Here is a 23,344-nt window from a genome sequence, read left to right as displayed (position 1 = left end):
CGCTCCGAGGAGGAAGGCTATGATTTTTGCACCACATTGTGACTTCTGATGAAACTTGGGTTGATCACTACGCCTCGGAGTCAAAACAATCATCATGGAATGGCGGGAACGAAGTGCAGTTGGACCTTTTAAAACAAAAACACGCCTTTCTGCTGGAAAGGTGCTTACTGCAGTCTTTTGCTCGCGACAAAAGTGAGGTGCTTGTTGTATGTATATTTGTTGGTGAAGTTAATAACATTGTAAAAAATAATTCCGGTTTATATTTGATTGACCTACTAGATGGTAAAATCTCAAAAATGCGTAATTTTTTGAGTTGCAACCCTCTCATCCTCGGTCATCGATGTCAATCGTGAATCAAAATTAATTTCAAGGACAGTTACTCGGTATATAACTTTATTGAACAATTAACAGTGCACAGCTGTGTAATATCACCTCTTACCAGAAATACAACTTGTAAAATGAGAATTAATAACAACAATGCAGGAATCGGAGATGGTGCTGCTAGGATCGCCTTTCTCTCCGGTCATCTTGCTCCTTGAAGACAGCCTTGCCTGCAGCAGAAATTATACTTCTATATAAACAGTATATTTAATGCACTAAAACAAAATACTTACGAATATTTAGTACTCTACTGTTACAATTTACAGGGTGACGTGACCCAGCAGAAAAGCGCAATATTCTAGGATAGTAATAGTCATTGTGATCAAAAACGTTGATGTGAACAAGGGGTCAATATGAGACGGTTGTCGAGATAACCCTGTTTAAATGTAAGTATTGATAGAGGAAGTCCGTGTAATTTGGACCGATAATATTTTTGGTATTTTCAAGTTCGGTCTCCTCTGTCTGAGGCAAGGTCAGCAAGACAACTGAGGGTAGCTTTCTTCCTGGAAGTTGTTTTGCTAATGAATTAAGGTTGAAGGGGGAAGAGGAAAACAATTTTCATACCAACAATCCTTGTAAGCTTATACGATGACAAGCAAGTGTACTGTGAAATAGTTACTTCTGCCTAGAGGATATTTAGCTTCTACAAGTACTGATGAAATGTCTAGATAAGTTTTAAAATATTTTCATTCATAAATTTTAAATACTTTTCGTATTAGTTTTTTTTAATCTTTGCATGTCGTGTAATTTGGACTGCCCAAGTGCGTGTAATTTCGACCGTTGAAACAGTTGTAATAATTCCTTTTCTTCGTAGTTTTACTGGTGGATCTAACATAACATGTTTTATAGTTTGAAGTCGGACCCGCGGTCTAGGAGTAGTGTGTCTGTCTCTTAACCCGCCGGGTTCTATTCCCGACCATGTCAGGGATTTTGCTAGTTGCTTTACGTCGCACCAACACAGATAGGTCTTATGGCGACGATGGGACATGAAAGGCCTAGGAGTTGGAAGGAAGCACCCGTGGCCTTAATTAAGGATCATCTCCAGCATTTGCCTGGTGTGAAAATGGGAAACCAAGGACAATCAGGGATTTTACCTGGATCTGAGGGCTGGTTCGAGGTCCACTTAGCTTACATAATTACAATTGAGGAACTATCTTACTACATTGTATGTGATAACTACTATGATGGCGATCGGATTCAGTGCAATAATTGCAAAAAGTGGGCTCATGAAAACTGCGCCAAAATTCAGGAGGAATTGTTTTATCATTGTCTTGCATACCACAAGTGATGAGCAAAATACATAGTATCGTATTTTATTGCTTATTATTTCATAATAAATTCATTAAATAAATTATGGGTGTTTATATTTACCAGTCCAAATTACACGATCACCTGGTCCAAGTTACACGTCATCGATCCAAATTACTTGAACACAAGTTTATTTTTTAATATTACTTTTAAACAAATTCTAAATATAATATAAACATTTGTACTCAACAAATCATTTGATGCATTGTACTAATTACCGTGTATAAAATTTGAGAAATTTCCATTAAAGTCAAAGAGTTATGGACGTTTAAAGTAGTCCAAATTTCACGGACTTCACTTAACCTGGGAAATTGTAATTTTTTTAATGTTTCTATTCCTTCTATAGCAGCAATTTTATTGAAACACTTCTTAGTAGACAAAACACGGGTCCCCACACCACGAAAAACCTAAAACTAAGCAATTTCCTCAATTGTGCCGAAATTTGAAGGGCTGAAGGGCCCGGAAAATTTTCAAATTGTGAGTCTTGGTTAGCTCCATCAAACCAAAAAAGAAATTTTGAAAGTCACTTCCGGCCTAAATGCAGTTTATGGAAAACAGTCTAAATTCCTTGTTTCCTAAATTATTTTCCTTCGTAAACAGTGACCTAACCAATTCCTACTTCCAGTATTGTCGTCCTTCACCTGTTCTTTCCAATATCACTTAATTCCTTAATTTCTCTTGCCAGTTGATCTTCTCCATCTCTTCTCCATACCCACATTTCCTTCTTCCTCCCTTCTCAAAGTCCAAGTCTCAGACCCATCAAGAGCAACGCTCCATATAAAGCAGTTCAGTAACCTCTTCTTAAGGTCCACTCATCAGTACCCTTTCATTCATGTATGCTTCCTTGGCAATTGCGATCCTGCTCTTCACCTCATACAAACAATATTGTGAATCCTAAATATCTGAATCTTTGCTGTTACATTCTTCTTATGATCGTTGTCTTAGTCTTCTTTCTGCTAATTTTCATATTAAATTTTTTACACGATCTGCTCAATTTTTCCAACATGATATTCATCATTTCCTCACGTCCTGCTAGGACTACCATGTCATCAGCAAATCTGATGAATTCAATTTTCTCTCCTCCCATATTAACACCTTGCTTACCTTGATAACAACTTCCAATTATATCCTCATGTTATACACAGGAAGTTAGGGGTGTACCTGCAGATATTTCTTCTAGCAATAGAGAACGATGTGGCGAACCACTATATATGAAACTTTTTGTAATCCTCGGAAGCTTTTTTGAGAACCAAGAGATAAGATATTTTTAGAATAGGAAGTATGCCTTGTTCTTGTTAATGAATAGCTTCCCTTTGGTCACGCGCCATCCGCGCCAAACTGGTTTCTGTTTACGTTTACGAGCAAATGTACTACTGTAACAGCTGGACGCTACCTATGCAATGCACGAGATGTTACGTAACATACTTGTCAAACTAGTTTTATGTTTAAGAGCAACTGAACTACGAAAACAGCTGAAGGCGGCTACTACAGTAGTGTATGCCATGTTACGTTACATCTAGCCAGACTGGTTTTGTTGTTATTAGTATTTAGTTTCCGTTTTAGGGGCTTCAAACAACACTGGTCATCGGTTTCGGACCCTCGAGATGTATCGAATTCTCAGCGTTAATACTGGTTCATTTGCTGTTACGTCCTTTAGGGCATTGGGATATCTGTGGTCATCAGCCCGGTGGTCTAGTGAGTATGGAAATGACCTGAAAAACTGTGTCGGTGCGGGACCTGTACGAGCGTGTGATATAATTTTTGGTTGGGATAGGCGCGCCGGGACGTGAAATACGGTACTGAATTATCGAAACACATCGGACGTTTAGTTTCAAAGGAATAATGGGCATGTTATACAACTAAATAAACTAAACGTACCTACATTTCGTGCCTAATTCCGGGATGAGTGACTCAGACGGTTGAGGTGCCGGTCTATTGACTCCAAATTCGCAGGTTCAAACCCGGCACAGTCCAGTGGTATTTGAAGGTGCTCAGTTACTGTACGTCAGCCTCGTGTCGGTAGATTTACTGGTACATAAAAGGAACTACTACGGGACTAAATTCGGGTACCTCAGCGTATTATTATTATTATTATTATTATTATTATTATTATTATCAGGTCGTTAAAAGCTGAAATGCGTGGAAGAAAATAGTAAAATATGCGTGGTTTAAGAGTAAACATGATGAAATGTACGTCACGTGAGGCAACATCGGTAGCAGTAGTTAACTACACATTACTATGCGTAAGACGAGAACCAAGTCAAGTTCGTAGGGATGAGTCAGCTGTTATCTCGTATTGTGTATAAACATCAAACATACACATCAACAAATATGAGAAACATAAACAAGGTTACACGTTAGAGATATGTAGCTATTAACCTGAACGCCAGGCCGACGGTCACTTTCATGACTACAATATGAGATATCAAATTATACACACTTCACAGATGTCGAACGTATCTAAGAAGATTCCGCCACAACTACATCCTACATTTTACTATGATAGTGCTAATAACAAATCGCAGCAAATTACGCTACTGCGTGTTAATGTGATGTCGGTAGAATACAGTATACCTGTTAAGACATAAGGCTGCAGAGGAAGAAGAGAAAGAAGAAGGTAACGAGAGCCACATAGTCAAGCAGGACAGAGTCGAACAAGGCGCACGTTTTAAAATACAGTCGGGGCTCCGTAATTCCAGGGGGACTGTAACAAGAATATCTCGAATAGAAAAACACGGATTTACGAACGTACATGAAAACGCCTGTGTACAAAAATGTACCTATGTTAAACATTACAGTAGAACAGTTCAGAAAACTAAAACGTACAGATTGCCTTACACTAAAAGAAATTTTAAACTTTCTTTTGTAAATTAACGAAACACTCTAGGCAACCTTCTTAAGTTAAATGTTTACTTATAGTTCCAATTTCAGTAGTGATGAATATAAAACAAGCATTTTATTGAATTTGTATACGTGATGATGATGATGATGATGATGATGATTGCTGTTTTAAGGTCATCGGCACTTAAAAACGCAAAGTGTCTTCTTTTTTAACTCGTAGTGAATAAGAAACAAAATATAAATTGCTCGAACACACTTAATAAACCAAACCGCGTGCAGGGTAGGATTGAGGAACAGCCGAACTGCGCTCAAGGTCAATGTCTAGCGTTTTAACAAGCAGGTCTTCCGTGCGTGGTGTTCAGCTTTCGCCACGTACAAGGCACTCGCGCACTGAAACTCTCGATTATAATTTTTGTTATCGGTACATCAATTTCTCTGCTCAGATTTATGAGAATATCGAACTATCGAGACTCAAAATACTATACGGATTCGGTACTGTACTCCCAAGCCATTACGTTGCAGAAATGGCGTAACATCTGACATACCGAAGTAAAACTCGTAGCAATTTTTCAAAGTTATCACCCTGGGCATCTCTGCAGGCTTCACTTCTCCGAATGAAGTTGCTACGCATTCGAGCCAAGATACCAGGGTTGTTCAGTATATCCTCTGCTGCTTAAACAATACGTTCACGGAAGTCATCCGAAGTGGTTACTTCAGTTCGATATACCTTGTGTTTCATGTCCGCCAGAGATAAAAATCCATTGGAATAAGGTCTGGAGATCTGGCTGGCATATTGATAGTTCCACATCGTCCTGTCCACCGTTGAGGATATGTCTGCACCATCGTGTAAAATCCACCTGGTTTTGCGTAGTCGAAGCAACACATCCTCTGAAAGCTCCAGTAACGTACTGTATCTACAGGAGCAAGGTAACATTAATAAAAACATAATTAGTCGACGTAACCGACCTCCTACTACACTCATCCAGGTATTAATTCAGAACCGGTGCTGGAAATTGCCTTCTCCTACTCAGGATCTTCTACAGCCCATGAGTGGGATACAGTGGGTACGAACCACTCTGTCAGAAGCCCTAAAGACGGTTTTGCATGGTTTGCCACGTTCACACCAGGCAAATGCTGGTGCTGTACCTTAATTAAATTAATTAAGGAAATGTCTGCACCTCGTGTAAAATCCACGTGGTTCTGCCTAGTCGAAGCGACACGTCCTCTGAAAGCTCCAGTAACGTGCTGTATCTACAGGAGCAAGGTGACATTAATAAAAATACTAGCAAATGTACCCGTGCTTCGCTACGGTATTCTACATTGTATACGGATATCGACGTAAATACTGTGCGTGCAGCAAATGAGATTGCATGTCTCTTAGCCTTATCCGAGAAATAGCATGGGGAGGTCCACATACGTTGTTTCCAATGTAAAGTGAGGGTTGCGGAGTTGTGACGATAACGCCAGGCTCACTTGCCTACTGCCATTCACAATCGAGTTGGCAAGTTTACATTATAATTGCAGGCCCCAATGCCTACTGCGCGGTCACAATCGATTTGGGGAGTTTTAGTTACAATGGCAGACCCATTTCCTACTTTCAGACAGGTTACAGTTGAGGAGTTTTTATTATAATACCAGGCAACTTCCCTACCACCAGTCAAAATTGAGTTGTGCAGTTATCATTATAATGACAGTCCCTTTTTACTGCTGCTAGCCAGCTTACTGCCAGTCACACAGAATTAGTGAGTTTCCATGAAAATAGCAGGCCACTATGCCTAATGCTAGTCAAATTTTAGATTGGAACATTTGTTTATAATGGCGGGCACCCTGGCCTAGAGCCAAACACAATAGAGTAGGGGACTTTCGAACAAAACTGCATGATCCCTTGCCTTCTGCAAGACAAATCGAAAAGTGAATTATTCATTAAAATCGTAGGCCCTCCTTACTAATGCCAGTTACACAGGAGTTGGAGAAGGACCCCATTCCTACTGCCAGCAGTCAAAGTCGGTGTAGGGAGTACTGATTACAATAGCAGACACATCCTTTCTCGATCGCTACAAATCGACATCAATGAATATATATACAGATGGACATACGAAAGTATATGAATGTTTGCAATATTGCAGACCTTCATTTACAGATTAACTGCTGCTAAACGGCACGTCATATCGACAAAGGATTGTACCGTAAGGCGCAGTATTTAGCGATCTAAATGGCTGGTCCTATGATATTTTCTCGCATCTAATCTATTCATGGGTCAGACTGAATCAAAAACGTTGAATAGGTTGAAATTTGTGTAAGAATATCTTACATTGCATTACTTTTCGGATAATTATGTGACATAGCATTTGGCTCACATATGGGTACTGGGTGGGCCAATGTTCGTGTAGAGTTTGATCATACTATCTTTCCTGTAAGTGATTGAAATGATGCACATGAGAAGAAAAGGTTTAGAAATTAATTTCCATTAAGGCAGGTAGATTTCCATAAAGTTTGGTTGTATGTATTTTGAGGGAGTGCAAAATCACGGTTTCGGCTTCGTATAAACCCCCAATTAGTTCAGGGATTTAGAAACAATATTTGCCCTAAAACCTCCCCAAAGGACAGGTGGATTATAAATATGAAGTTTGGTGGAAATATATCCAGTAGTTTTCAAGTTAGAGAAAGACAAACAGACCAACAAACAAACAAACAAACAAACAAACAAACTAACTAACTAACTAACTAACTAACTAACTAACTAACTAACTAACTAACTAACAGACACCAAGGAAACCTACCCTTGGACAGATGGATGCTATATATAAAATTTGGTTCAAATATCTTGTTAGTTTTCAAGTTGTAAGAAGTACGCTTTACACGCACCCGCTCTTGCGTTAAGTCCGCTGGGATTTGTACCGAAAAACGGTCCGTTAATGATATCTCCCTTACTAAATCCTGTTATCGAAATGATGCACATGAGAAAAAAAGGTTTAGAAATTCATTTTCATTAAGGCAGGTTGATTTCCATTAAGTTCGGTTGTGTATACTTTGAGGGAGTGCAAAAACACGGTTTCGGTTTCGTAAAAATCCCCACTCAGTTCAGGGATTTAGAAACGATATTTGCGCTAAAACCTACCCAAGGAGAGGTGGATTCTAAATATGAAGTTTGGTGGAAATATATATTTAGTAGTTTTCAAGTTATAGAAGGACAGACAAACAGACAAACAGACAAACAAACAGACAAACAGACAAACAGACAAACAGACACCAAAGCTAAAAATGATGCAGATGGTCATTATTACACCTGAAACGGATAACTGTACGGAAATTTCGCCAAAATAATCAATGTATAAACACACGGTCGTTACGATTTTATTTTTTGCGCTAAAACCTACCCAACGACAGGTGGATTCTAAATATGAAGTCTGGTGGAAATATATCCAGTAGTTTTCAAGTTATAGAAGGACAGACAAACAGACAAACAAACAGACAAACGGACACCAAAGCAAAAAATGATGCAGATGGTCATAATTACACCTGAAACGGATAACTGTACGGAAATTTCGCCAAAATAATCAATGTACGGACACACGGTCGTTACGATTTTATTTATATAGATGACGGATAAGCATGAGCACGTTGAAAAGTGCAGACTTCCACTTCGAGATTCATATCTCCTAAACGGTTTATGATATTAAGAAACGGTTTGCGCCATCAGACGCCTCATTTATCGCTCTACATGTCGGTTTCTAAACCACTTCCTCGTATCTCCCATATTAAGGGGGTAAATTGAGTTCAAATTTTGAATAGGGTGAAATTTGGGTGCATTTTTAACATTTTACATTACATTTTGCCTACTTATGTATAAGCTAGAATCATGAAATTTGGTACACATAAGTCCCTCAATCGCGCCAATGTGCGCACCTAACGCGATGATCCTATCATTCTTATAAGTGTGTCAAACAATGAAATATACTTGTAAAAATCACCAAATTTACGAACAATCCAGAAATACGGCCAAATTTAACGTATAAGGGAGAGAGATACGACAAAATGTCACAGGATCAAAGTTGTAGATCACTCCGAATTGAAGTGACATTGTGCCATCCGTTTTGTGATACGACTTACCGTTTAGCCAAAAAATAGCTCAAAAGGAATGTCCGCACAGTCATTAAAATTGCCTCCATATTTCGATATCTTTGGGGGGTAAAAAGTGAAAAATTTGAACATCTTGGAATTTTCCCGTCGGTTAGGGACCAAAAGCTATAATTTCACCAAATTTCAATTGTCTACCTCGTCTGGCAGGTTGTGCCGCCATTTTGATTTGGGGGGATAGGGGATAAAAATGAGGAAATTCCCGAAAATTTTTAAGCCCACGAAACCTATAGGTTATCGTTTTGGATATACTATACGACTGTGTTCTTATGCTGAGCCCAAAATTTGAGCCCCCCAGCGTGCCCCCTTCAGGGAATTTTGAGAATTTCCGATTTTTCTAGGGATCCTGGGGTCATCAGTTTCCTCTGTACCAAGTTTCAAATTTCTGAGATTTCTGGAAGTGCCTCATTAATTCACGTCTTTTTTCATTTTTAAATATTTATATATACATCGCTCCAGCCCGACTTGCTTTTATATATATATATAGATAGATGACGGATAAGCATGAGCACGTTGAAAAGTGCAGACTTCCACTTCGAGATTCATATCTCCTAAACGGTTTATGATATTAAGAAACGGTTTGCGCCATCAGACGCCTCATTTATCGCTCTACATGTTTGTTTCTAAACCATTTCCTCGTATCTCCCATATTAAGGGGGTAAATTGAGTTCACATTTTGAATAGGGTGAAATTTGGGTGCATTTTTAACATTTTACATTACTTTTTGCCTACTTATGTATAAGCTAGAATCATGAAATTTGGTACACATATGTCCCTTAATCGTGCCAATGTGCGCACACAACGCGATGATCCTATCATTCTTATAAGTGTGTCAAACAATGAAATATACTTGTAAAAATCACCAAAATACGAACAATCCAGAAATACGGCCAAATTTAACGTATAAGGGAGACAGATACGACAAAATGTCACAGGACCAAAGTTGTAGATCACTCCGAATTGAAGTGACATTGTGCCATCCGTTTTGTGATACGACTTACCGTTTAGCCAAAAAATAGCTCAAAAGGAATGTCTGCACAGTCATTAAAATTGCCTCCATATTTCGATATCTTTGGGGGGTAAAAAGTGAAAAATTTGAACATCTTGGAATTTTCCCGTCGGTTAGGGACCAAAAGCTATAATTTCACCAAATTTCAATTGTCTACCTCGTCTGGCAGGTTGTGCCGCCATTTTGATTTGGGGGGATAGGGGATAAAAATGAGGAAATTCCCGAAAATTTTTAAGCCCACGAAACCTATAGGTTATCGTTTTGGATATACTATACGACTGTGTTCTTATGCTGAGCCCAAAATTTGAGCCCCCCAGCGTGCCCCCTTCAGGGAATTTTGAGAATTTCCGATTTTTCTAGGGATCCTGGGGTCATCAGTTTCCTCCGTACCAAGTTTCAAATTTCTGAGATTTCTGGAAGTGCCTTATTAATTCACGTCTTTTTTCATTTTTAAATATTTATATATACATCGCTCCAGCCCGACTTGCTTTTATATATATAGATAATTAGTCGACGTAACCGACCTCCTACTACACCCGTCCAGGTATTAATTCAGAACCCGTGCTGGAAATTGCCTTCTCCTATTGAATGGGGATGTTCCACAGCCCATGAGTGGGATATAGTGGGTTCGAACCCCTCTGTCAGCAGCCCTAAAGACGGTTTTCCGTGGTTTGCCATGTTCATACCAAGCAAATGCTAGTGCTGTACCTTAATTAAATTAATTAAGGAAATGTCTGCACGTCGTGTAAAATCCACGTGGTTCTGCGTAGTCGAAGCGACACGTCCTCTGAAAGCTCCAGTAACGTATTGTATCTACAGGAGCAAGGTAACATTAATAAAAAGATGAAAGTCCACGTAACCGACCTGCTACTACACCCATCCAAGTATTAATTCAGAACCCGTGCTGGAAATTGCCTTCTTTTATTGAATGGGGATGTTCCACAGCCCATGAGTGGGATATAGTGGGTTCGAACCCCTCTGTCAGCAGCCCTAAAGACGGTTTTCCGTGGTTTGCCATGTTCACACCAGGCAAATGCTGGTGGTGTTCCTTAATTAAGGCCACGGTTGCTTCTTCACGATCCTAGCCCTTTCCTGTCCCGTCGTCGCCGTAAGATCTATCTGTGTCGTGGCGACGTACATCAACTCGTAAAAAATATGGTAATCAGCTGTGAAAGTCACTTCACCCGTTGAATGTGGTCAGGATGCACTCGCTCTTCATGCAGTGTCCTACATATGGTACATTTTGGTACACCAACGGGACGTGTTATACTACGCGTACGGCGCCCGGGATCATGGTTTACTATTGTCAGGATATCTTCTTCCGCGTCTAGCATTACACGTGGCCGTTCAGGCCATCGCTTTTCAAAGCGTGATGTAACACAACCTGTATCGCGAATAGGCCGCAGTACAGCAAGTATCGTTGCTGGATTCAGCACCCGTCTGTTGGGAAGCCTTTCCCGATAGATTCATGGAGGGCGACCCGTGTTCTGTTCTGCCACACGATACACTAGCAGCGTATCATGGTATTCGTGGTATTCATACACTGGCATTATTCAAATATTACTACTACTACTACTACTACTACTACTACTACTACTACGAAATAACTCGCGAACTATTACGGACGATAATTCGCCTCTCTGACAACTGTTATACAGGTCAAGGTCAGAGAAACAGCTCACACCCCTAGTCCGGTTTCATGTAGGGGGCGGAAACCCATCCTACCACATCCCCGTCGCTAGGAACAGCAGACAACCGAACCGGCACGTGACAGGTCTAGTGCTTTTGTCGAACTGCTTACGTGGAATATTCTCCCACAGTGTGATTTCAATACCATAGATTTTTGGGAGACGAACTCGCCGTATGCTTTAACACCCCGTGTTGACGTGTACGTAAATAAAGTTCCTTACGTCAAAGAAATAATGCATGGGATAGGACTTCGAAGTGAGTAGATTCAGAATTGAATTGTCAGAGCACAACGAACGTTTTGCTTCATACCAATAAGGGACATGTTATAAAAATAAATAAATAACGCGTACTTTCCTTTTGTGCTTCCAAACGAAAAGAACATGTTTAATGGTAAATTAAAGCATTCTAGTTTACTGTTGCTTTTGCAGTGCCTATTAAACGTATCAAAATAAACGTTGCAAGGCTGAGTGACTCAGACGCTTCAAGCACTGGTTTCATGAACTTAGCAGGATCGATCCTGGCTCAGTCCGCTGGTATTTGAAGATGCTCAAATACGTCTGCTTCTGATCGGTGGATTTACAGGCACGTTAAGGAATACCTATAGGCAAAATTTCGACACCGCGCGTCTCCAATGGCACGTAATCATTTATTATTATTATTATTATTATTATTATTATTATTATTATTATTATTATTACTACTGGGCGAGTTGGCCGTGCGAATAGGAGCGCGCGGCCGTCAGCTTGCATCCGCCATAAAGCCAGTAACAATATTATTATAACTGGGTTAGTCTATTATTATATTACTAACTATTATTAAAATAAAAGTTAAACGCCCCACTCAAACTTCGTAGCTCGTAATCTGTAAGAAAACACTAAAGAAAATAGTGAACTTTTAACAAGTCCGAATTACTATTAATCCTATAATTGCAGACATGTCTCCGAAATTACAGAAACATGTACTAACAGATTGTTTTACGTCGCACCGACACAAGTAGGTCTTACGGCGACAATGGGAGAGAAAATGGATACAAGTGGGAAGTTAGCGTTCGAGGCATTAATAAAGGTACAGTCCAGCAGTTCCCTGGTGTGAGAATAGGAAACTACGGAAAACCATCTTCCCGGCTGCCGACAGTGGAGTTCGAACACACTATCACCAAAATGCAAGCTCACAGCTGCGCGCCCCTAACCGCACGACCAACTTACTCTAAGCTCTAATGCCGGTCTGAGTAGCTCGGAAAATAGAGCGCTGGTCTTCTGATCCCACTTTGGCAGGTTTGATGGCGGCTAAGTTCGGTGGTATTTGAAGGTGTTCAAATACGCCAGTCTCGTGTCTGTATATTTACTTGCATTAAAAAGTACTGCGGTAAAATTTCTGGCATTTCAGCGTCTCCGAAAACCGGGATATTTAGTTAGTGGAACATAAAGACATTAGTAGTAGTATTACGGAAGTTATAATTAAACGGGTCCATTACAATCATCACTTTACCTATCGGCACTTACTGCCTTCTGTCCGCTTCTGTGGTGTAGTGGTTAGTGTGATTAGCTGCCACCCCCGAAGGCCAGGATTCGATTTTCAGCTCAAACACGAAATTTGAAAAGTGGTACAAGGGCTGGAACGGGGTCCACTAAGCCCCAGGAGGTAAAATGATAAGGGGTGGTTCGATTCTCACCTCAGCCATCCTGAAAGTGGTTTCCCGTAGTTTCCCACTTCTCCAGAAAAATGCCGGGATGGTACCTAACTTAAGGCCACGGCCGCTTCCTTCCTCTTCCTTATCTATCCCTTCCAATCTTCCCATCCCCCCGCAAGGCCCCTGTTCAGCATAGCAGGTGAGGCCTCCTGAGCGAGGTACTGGTCATTCTCACCAATTATATCCTCGACCCAATGTGTCACGCTCCAGGACACTGCCCGTGAGGTGGTAGAGGTGAGATCCCTTGCTCTGAGTCCCAGGGAAAACCAACCCTGGAGGGTAAACAGATTAGGAAAAGAAGAATAAGCCCTCTATTACAGATGCTCGGTGGCAATTCCACAGTAGCTCCTTTTCCTTCGAACAATATTCACGCATGGATGCAACTACGGTTTCTGAAATTTGTCTCATTAATAACAATTTCACTGAATAATTTTAGCCTTTTCTTTCAGTGTCCACCTTCCTTTCATTGACCTGAAAAGTTTATGAATAAGCATACACAACTCGCATTGTCTATTGTCAGAAATTCATCGTAGACTGTCGCAATAACAGCACACAAATGTTGCGCCCATATTTCATTTACTTATTAACTATTTGCTTTCATTTTGTCACCTTGGATCACTGAGAAATGTAAAAGTTTCAAACAAATTTATTTAAAAACCACCATTCCTATACTTTACAATCTCGAAGTCTAAGATACAAATACAACATATATGTTAGAATAGGACATGTTTCGCTTAGGCTTTGTAAGCATCTTCAGCCGTATTTAATATAAAGCTAAGTCAGGGCCCTGAACTGGGTTTCTTTTACATTCTGTACTCCAATACGGCTATCATAATGATACTCACTGAGTAATACCATTGACGTCTTATAAATCACACACAACTACACAACGTTTGATTTGCATGCATGTGCTGATATGGATCTTCGACGTTACTGTAAGGATTCTGTGTACTTTTCACACAGACTACCCTAGACCGGTTTTCGATTACAGCAAGTGGCCTGGCACGTGAGTCAACCTCTCCTACTTGTCAAGCCTTTAGGGGAAGTGCACAACAACATGTGTTGGCCTGCGATAAGAAACAGGTTCAACAAGCCCTATACTCTGGTACTGTACTTCCACTACGCGTGAACAGAATGACATAACCGGCGTATCCTGCTACGGCCGTTCAATACACATTAGGTCCTGAAATATTTGGCTCAGATATGGGAAAACTAATAGGACAAGGTAACAAGTGCATGGCATATATTGTGAAATGTATTTTTCTTCGCCGACTAGCTTAATATCTGCACGTATACCCCTAATACCCTGTATATTAAGAATTTTTGGTGAAAGACAACAACATTGTGTATATGCTTATTTTGGTCTCTTCTGACATCCCCAGAAATTTGGATACGAATTTTGTTACACCCGGTAGGTTGCCTAGGCCAGGAACTTCAAACTCAGCGTTTGTGATTCTTCTTTACTGCCTTGGGATCACCGTATTGTTGGTATTATTCTGTGATTGGTCACTTCGGTGGCTTATGTGTGTGTTGTCGTGCTCCATGGCAACTGATGCCCTTGGTGATGATTACTGATAATTGTTGTGTTTGGGCGTGTCCCCGATGATTTGAGCTGGTTTTGCTCTGACTTCTTGGTGAAGTGTGTGAATATTCACGTCCTTTGTGATCTGTTTTATTAATTTTCTTTAATTTGGTGACCTATTTCTGTCTTGGTGACAAGTGATTCCTTCTACGTTAATTTACGTTTCTGTAATGTATATTTGAGATCCGATCCTTTAGTAGAATCCCCTGTGGCCCCTTTTACTATGTTCTTTTTTGTGAATCAATAAGTAAATATAACTGATGAAAACTGGAATTAATCATATCCTGGAAAGGAATAAAGGAATAAATTAATTAAATTAAGTGAGATAAATCATTTATTCTACGAAATCTTTCTACCTGTTGATGAATCCAGACCATGGACATATTAAACTTTATTATCTTGTAAACAACTCTCATTGGCTCTTAAAATTATCTAATGATTAATTTTAGAGTTTTAATTCTGTTTTGCTTTTGATTAGAGGACGTCTTTCCTTTGTAATTATTTCATTTCATTGACGAACACGGTCCTCTGTAATTCATTAATTGTTTCATTGATTTTAATTTTTTTTCGAGCTTTAAACAAGAGGATGTATTTCCCTTTGGGCTTGTTTCTTTTAGTCTGACTAAAATAGTCCTTATTATTAATTTATTAATTTTAAGTTAATTATTTAATTTATTTTTCCTTTAATTTACTCTTTCACTTTAAATTCAAGTACTTGCGCATTGTCAGTTACCTACTCTGTTATAGTTACTTTTAAAATCATTATTTTGGATTACCTCAAAAATGCACCTAGGTCTTTTAAATTGTGGACACCCTTCATATTTATTAATTGTATTTTAACATGCCAAACATTCTTTCTCGAACCACGTTTTCTCTGGTCCCGTTTCAGCTGCTCCACATTTTGATGAGTATCTTTGCTTGTTTTGAGGGTATTTTTGTTATCTCTTGTCCTTGTGTGACTTGTACCAGCAAGCGACGGTACGGCTGGTGCAAGCGGGTACGAAAACCTGAACGGAGCGACGTGGAGGAAACCTAATTACGTTTATGTTACTCTATTCATTTTCCACGTCACTAGACTGATAATACGAGTCGGTATTTATGACACTCGTTTATAACGGCACATCTCTTGGATATCGTTATTATCGAGTTCTACTGTAATCATAATAATAATGATAATAATAATAATAGCTAGAGGACCCGTGTTGCTCCGCAGCATTTGTTATAAATAGGTCAGATAACTCGTCTCGACATACCTGTCGTAGTTATATTGTTTTGCCTGCCCTCCTCAAGGTTTTATGAACATTAAACAAGAAGCGCGATATGGTATGCCGCAGTTCGTAGTCAGAATTCATCCAGTCTGACGTCATCATGCCGTCTGTTTAATAAATATTTACCTATATATTGGCTTTTTTCCTGCAGTTCTTGATGTGAAGCTTGGCATTGTGTCGTAGAGGCAATGGTATTTTTAATGGCAGTTCTTCTGTATAGAACGCTTGTCGTGTGTGAAAGCATAGGTTAGTCTCGAAGGAGCGTTTCTTGCCAAGCAGAGAACTTCCTAAGATAGAAATCTTGAGGTATCACCTCTACGGTCCATCCATTTAATTACACGAATTAAAGTCATTTATAAGCTGCTAATTGTTCTCTGTACATTATCAATAGAATGATTGTCTTTTACTCTGCACTCTGAACAAAATTTATATTGTATGATATTCTTTGTCGGTTTGGCAACCTCAGTTATTTGAGGAATAGTAAATGTTATTAGTGTAGCTAGGTTATCCTTCGATAGGTGTTCCCAGATAATGTATAAGGCGTATGTCATGATGGAGTCTGTTTGTACGTAGACTTTTTTCTCCCAGCAACATGTAAGTTATTAGGAACGCTCTGTCATTTATTGAATATATTATATTATATATAGAGAGAATTCTTCCATGATCAGAGGAAGCGTATCCTCGCTAGCTTGACAGGTAGTAATCAAACATCGCTGCATGCAATGACATTACTAAGGATGAAAATCAAACAGAATATTAATGAAAGTGATAGTCGCTTAGCAAAACGTTAAATACAGAATACAGTGCGGGTTAAGGTAAGCCATCGCCTGCAATTATTGGACTGATCATTTAGTGAATTTACTTTATGATTACTCAAAATTGGCTGATATTAGAGACCTATCAATGCCACGTGATTCACCGACAAGTAATTCCGAGGAGAATAAAACATAAACGAAGCGTATCGGTCCAGTAGAACAGAGCGGACGGATTTGCCAATGCTGTTTTAGTAAACTATTTAAAATAGAATTAAATATTGAAATAATAATCACTATATATGGGGAATTCTCCCAAGTAGGTGAATTCAAATACCTAGACGAAATTATACAACCAAACGGGATAAATCAGCAAGCAAACAAAGAGAGAATTACATAATTACAAAAAGCATACAAAATTGTCTGGAGTAGATACAACAAAATATCCCAAAACGCAAAATTACTACACTACAACACAGTTGTCAAACCAGAAGCCATTTATGCATCAGAAACTATGATAATTGGTGGCAGATCACAAATAAAAAACATCGAAAAACAAGAGAGGAAAATTTCCAGAAACATTCTACGACCTAAGTGCGAGAATGACATTTGGATGGGAAGGAGATCACTGGAAATCTACAAGGTAACAGCAAAAATCACAGACACCATTAGAAAAATAAGATTAAAATTCTATGGTCACCTGATCAGGATGGATAACAATAGGCTACAAGGAAAATACCAAATCATGCGGTATCTCTAAAAAATGACAACTGGCCTATAGAAATAAACAAAGATCTTCAGGAAATTGGTATAAACGAAGAAATCATGCAAGACATAAAACATTCAGAAATCTCATAAACAAACACAAATTTGCTGATCAACGTAAAAGACAAGCTACAGGATGGAAGGAAGAACGCAAAATGAAGCACAGCGAAAGTATGAAGAGGTTTTGGGAAGACAAGAAGAAACGTTGTGATAAATAAGTCCACGTGCGCTCTTTAGTTGGGCATAACGATTCGATAATAATAATAATAATAACAAACTCATGACCGACTACTGTTCCGTCAAGCCATCCGACACGGAGTTTTCCCAACGTCCCTTACAAGTAAGAAGACTACAGGAACTAAGTGGACCGAGGAGAGAAAGCTGGCTCATAGTCAGCAAATGAAGGAGTATTGGAAGAAGAAGAAAGCAACAACTTTACCCAAGAGTAGATACGAGCCCCGTGGTCCTCAGTAGGCCTAAACGACAAAGAAGAAGAAGAATTAATTGTCTTTTTTGGCGATAAGCAACGGTACTCTGTACCCGCACCTTTTTCTCGAAAGAAAAAAATGAATGAATTTATTCTGAATATTCCTATCACATTTCTAGTGAAGTTTTGATTGATGGCCTAAAATCAAACTATCTTCTCCCTTTTTATTACGTCTCTATAGACATAATGCATACGAACACATGATAGAAGTTTCTGCAAAGTGCCATTAAGAAACCATCATTACTGTCCTATTAACCATTCCGTGCCGTCATTTCGGAGTTAAAGGAAAAAAGAGATAACCTTCGTCGTATGCTTTCTTATCCTCTCACTGGTTTTTTTTCACCCTTCATCAAACTGAATTGCTAAAATGTAATATACATTCAAGTACAGTGTCAAACTTAACAAAGAAATCAAGTTTTACGAACTTAGTACTTAAAGACTTCCTAACAAACTCCCTAAATTACCGAGAATTTTCGTGATGACTTTCACTGTTATATTTTTAAACTCGCATATGAAATAAATAAACACAAAACATTTAGCAGTTGACAAGTAAGACATCTTAACATTAAATATTGAAAAAGGAATGTATTGTTCGTACTCTTTTGGCTGTGTCAAATGCACTGAAACACATGAACTATACTCATAATCATCTTCAGAACTATCAGATTCATAAAATATAATATCACACTAATCATCACTCTCCATTTTCTTAAAATGCATAAAGTACACTTCGAAAGCAATGCATGACAAAAGCCAACGGTTTGCGCTGATTGAGTGGTAGACGTTCACTTGGCGTTGAGTGAAAGACATCTATTGTCGAAACAAGAAGCTAAAGTAAACATTTCATTCAACATCTTCTGGAAATATTAATAAACGACAAGAAATGAGTAAATTTGCTACTTTCTTCGCGTCTCTTCTCGAAATGTTATATAATTTTATGAACTAAAATTCCGCGTATACACGAGTTTTTAAGAGGTTGATACCAACATAGCAGCAAACAACTAGTAAATAGCTAACCATCATAGTTAATCTGGGGTTAATATGTCTTTCAACTTAACTGCTTTTGTTGTTTTTTAATAATTTGAAAAGCATTAAACACTTGTATTTTTCTACCGACATGCTTAGAGAAGTGAAATAAAAAAGAACTATTTGATACCTGTGCACAATAAAAGAAAAATAACGATTCTTTTGTACAATCTCCTAAACTTTCAACAGTAAATCAAGTGAATGCAGTCGCAAGCACCGACAGATACACTGCAGTTCAAGACGGAATCCATTCTGAACATGATAGACCCGCTTGTTGAATGTTACCTCAGAAAAATGACTCCTTCCAGAGGAACGAGTGGCTTATGCGAAAAATAAAATGTTCGGTTGTAAGGTGTGCCATCATTTTACAAGTTTAGGACAAGAGAATAAGGTGGAAGGGAACCTTTCTTCAAAGTGAACCAGTAGTAAGATCAGTAACGTTGGATGGGAAGAAGACGATACGTCAGGGGTATGAACGATGTGTGAGATTCACTTTGTGGAGAAGTTCGGAAGATTACCGCCACCTTCTTCCTTAGAATAAAAGGACTAATAATAACAATAATATTAATGTAATTTCTGTAGAAGAAACCAAATTTATGACAAATATAAAAAAGATCAAGAATTTCTAATAACAGAAATTGGTCAAATAAGCAAGACAAAAAATTCAAATATTTGGGGGAAACAGTTCAAGGAAACGGTTTGCAAAAATCCGATATAGAAGAAAGGATACACAAGATGGAAATATCATACGGTATAACTAGGAATATCTACTACAAATATGTGTATCTGAAAACCTCAAAATACAACGCTACAACATGGTAGTCAAACCGGAATGCCTATACGCGAGTGAATGTCTAGTACTAAGTTACAAGCTGAATAAATTGTAAGTACTAGAAAGAAAAATTATAGGGAAAATACTTGGTCAGCTAAGAACTACAGAACTCTGGAAGTAATGACATAACGATGAAATACACCGGAACATAGAAAACATAACAGACACAATGCGGAAGAAGTGATTGATAGTTTTTGGACATTTATACAGAATGGATGAGATCAGGTTAACGGAACAGATCTTTGGAACAAGAAGTTAAAAATAACCTGGATTCATAAAGTCAAGAATATTTAGAAAGAAACAACGTAAGGGAAGAATATCAACAGTGAAAGAGATTTAGAAATAACGTGTTAAAAATCGAAAGATTCGAAGATCGGTGGGGAAAGAAAACAGGCTCAAAATGGTCCAATGAGAGGAACAGGAAGCACAGTGAGCAGATGAAGGAGCATTAAGAAAGAAGACAAAGATTGAAGCATTGAAATTGTCACGTGGTCACTAGAAGACCCTAAAGGAGAAACGAAGAAAGAAAGTAATAATTGGTTTTCACGTCGCACTAACTACTCTGACAGTTTTGGGAGACGTCAAGGTATCAGAATTTTGTCCCGCAGGAGTAATTTTAGTGCCAGTAAACCAACCGACAAGAGGCTGTCGTATTTGAGCACCTTTAAATACCACCGAACTGGGCCAGGATCGAATATGCCGTTTAAGTCACTCAGCCCGGCTGTGGTGTTGTAAATTAGTGCGCACTGGTTTGCAGACCCCGATATCATAAAGCATTTTGAGCGATTCAAGCATTGTTCAAAATATAATTAAGTTACAGGAGAAAGATTTTTGAAGGATTCCCATTTCTGAAACCATGTGACTAGTCGGATTGTGGTAATAACAGCGAAGTCCAAATGCATACAAATAATTGGACAATACATATATGACGCCCTTTTCTGCAAATTTTGACCAGGCCCTGCTCAAACTGGCAGGCACCAAAATGTTCCAGGTGTCCTTACAGTTTATAAGAACTTTGAACAAAATGTTTTCCGTGTATCCACGCAGGATTACGTATTCTCAACCATGAAGCCGAATAAGAGTAATGTCAGTCCGATGTTGCATTGGAAGGAATTTTATGCATTCCGTTCAAACTATTTTCCCTGACATACACAAATTGGTGAAACCATGGAAATACAAGTTGTTTATTTGTTGTTGTTGTTTTGGTGGTGGTGGTGGTGGTGTTGGTGGTGGAGATGCTGGTGGTGCTGCTGGTAGCGACGGTGGTGGTTTTTACAATTGGGTTTACGTCGCGTCGGCAGAGATAGGTCTGATGGCGACGATGGGATAGGATAGGTCGATATTGAGATTTTGGTGCCACTGGATTGCACGTTATTCATTGCACCATTCTGAACTACAACTTCGCTCCAGAAGTCGCTGTAAGCAGTCATGATTTACGAATGAAAACTAGGTATGATTCCATAATTTGCTATATTAAATGGACCTGTCACGTCAACACTAGCTAGTTGCACTGAAAAGAGTTAAACAATGAGATAATTTGAATTTAGGTCACATGACCTGTTGTTTCCGCCTTCCCAAAACACTATATCCAACTACCAATAAGGTGATCCGATGTATGATTCGAGCCCTAACCGCACGGTCATTTCGCTCTGTGATTGGGAAGTAACAGGTCATTTTCTGAAAAGGCAACCTCATAGCATTTGCGTGCAGTAAGGAAATGATAAACCACGGAAAACCGACACAGTTAACTGAATCCACTTGTTTCCAAAGTCATATTTCATTGACGCTCAGAGCTGTCTGATCAGTATCTACCTGAATGAACAACTTACCTATTACTCTCCTGGTTCATTAGTTGAAGAATTCGACGGCACTTCCAATTTTTCTTGAGGGAAACAGAGTGCTGTTGAGAAAAGACAAAAACACGTTTAAATATACAATAACAGTTAATTACTTTAGTAACTAAGATTCACATTAGTATCACATAAGGTACGTTTTGCAATGTACAATCGGCTTCGCTCCCCATTGTTCTCAAACGTCAAGAAAAGTATCTGGTGAAATTCATCATCCAGTGGAGTTTAGACTTTAGTCCCGTACTTTCTCTATGACCACCTCTTTACTAAACGTTGCACAGTTTTCCACTGCTTAATCCGCTGTCCTGTCCGTCAAAACGTGAGGCAAAGCTTTCTACTTTTCACTCTCTACCTCCTCCAACTTTCAGCATCAGGGTAGCAGGATCCTACGGTTTTCATGTCTCCACGTAAGCAGACCTCAAATAACCTAGAGGTCTTCTTTCATCCGGCCAGAAAGTGTGTGCCTGATTTGCATCGCTTCCTGAGCCTGCTCAGATCTCATGACCATACCACCACAATTTCACTTCCATCACCTTCTTTGGTTCTGGAAATGTTCAGTATGGTTTCGTTTCTAACACGGTCAAACCACGTAACTCATATAGAGCATCTCAGCATTCGCAACACTGTTGCGACGGTTTCGACACAATCAAATCAGATGTATCACATTTCTATATTCCAGAGGTGGGAGGAACTTAGTACTTTACTCAGTAAGTCCTTAACACGCACGTTTCTCCACAATACATTATTTGTGGAGCATGATCTTGTGATGAGTTGTAAAGTTTCGTTCAGAGTATATACCTACATAAATAAAATTGTAGGGGAACCGCAGTCTGTAATGTCGTTTGATTTGCCAATATTTCGGGTTTCTATCCTTTTTAGGTCAACTCTAGACTATATCATTCGTTTTTAGCTTTCGTGTCTGTTTGTCCGTCTATCTGTGAAACGGATGGATTGATATCGACCAAGCTTCATAATTAGAGTATACACATCCAGAAGCATATTTAAATATGCATATAATTTTAAAATTTCTGAACAGACTGGGCATTTATGCTGACCAAGAACAGGTTGTTTCATATATCTCTTTTACTCTTGTTTTTCTGTAAAATCCTTAGACCGTCTGTGGAATATCTCTTCATTTTAAATAACCTTTGGTATGTACATAATTTCGCTTACTCTTCATATGACGGAGAAAATTGCTCATTTCTGCGGGTTTCATGCTCTGGATTGTGTAACCGACAACGAACCTACCGGTTACCATGGGAACGTCTCTGGCTGCTTGGCAGCAGAGTAAAAACGTACCGTAATGCCAGTTTCGTCTTTATTCCTGTGAAAACGTAGTTCATTCTTGGGTAGAATGGGAGAGAGAAGCGAAGCTGCCATTCTGCTGGATATTTGCCAAATACCGTTGAAGGTTACAATCGTCATCGAATAGCACTAAGGGAGTATGTTCCTATTTCAAGAGTACGGCTGACTGTAGGACAATTATTTCGCACCGTAACGTGTTTTACGGAATTTGGTATTTTACTCTATTTCTTTCCTACTACCGTTCACTCTCTTTAATTCTTGCCTCTGCCCTGCCTATTTAGGCTTAAGTGCTAACTCCATAAATCAACTTCTTACATAAGAATCCCTGCACCTAAATATTTCCTTCGTAATTCATATCATTACAATGTAGCGAGGGACATTTCATTTTGCCAATACATCCACTTGGTATTTACATATTTGTC

The 23,344-nt window shown here is 39.0% G+C and overlaps 1 long non-coding RNA gene across 1 annotated transcript in view; it reads right to left on the bottom strand.

Moving 5' to 3' along the window:
- Positions 1 to 376: 376 nt before the first annotated feature.
- Positions 377 to 23,344, bottom strand: part of LOC136873693 (uncharacterized) — a 37,437-nt gene continuing 14,469 nt past the window's right edge. The window contains exons 2-3 of the long non-coding RNA XR_010860156.2: positions 21,597 to 21,667; positions 377 to 551 (exon numbers count right to left, since the gene is read on the bottom strand). This is a non-coding gene — a long non-coding RNA (uncharacterized lncRNA). The remainder of the gene's footprint in view (positions 552 to 21,596; positions 21,668 to 23,344) is intronic.

This window comes from Anabrus simplex, chromosome 1, assembly GCF_040414725.1.
Source record: "Anabrus simplex isolate iqAnaSimp1 chromosome 1, ASM4041472v1, whole genome shotgun sequence".
NCBI lineage: Eukaryota > Metazoa > Arthropoda > Insecta > Orthoptera > Tettigoniidae > Anabrus > Anabrus simplex.
Note: the sequence above shows the minus strand (reverse complement) of the source record. Positions and strands in the feature narration are given on the sequence as shown.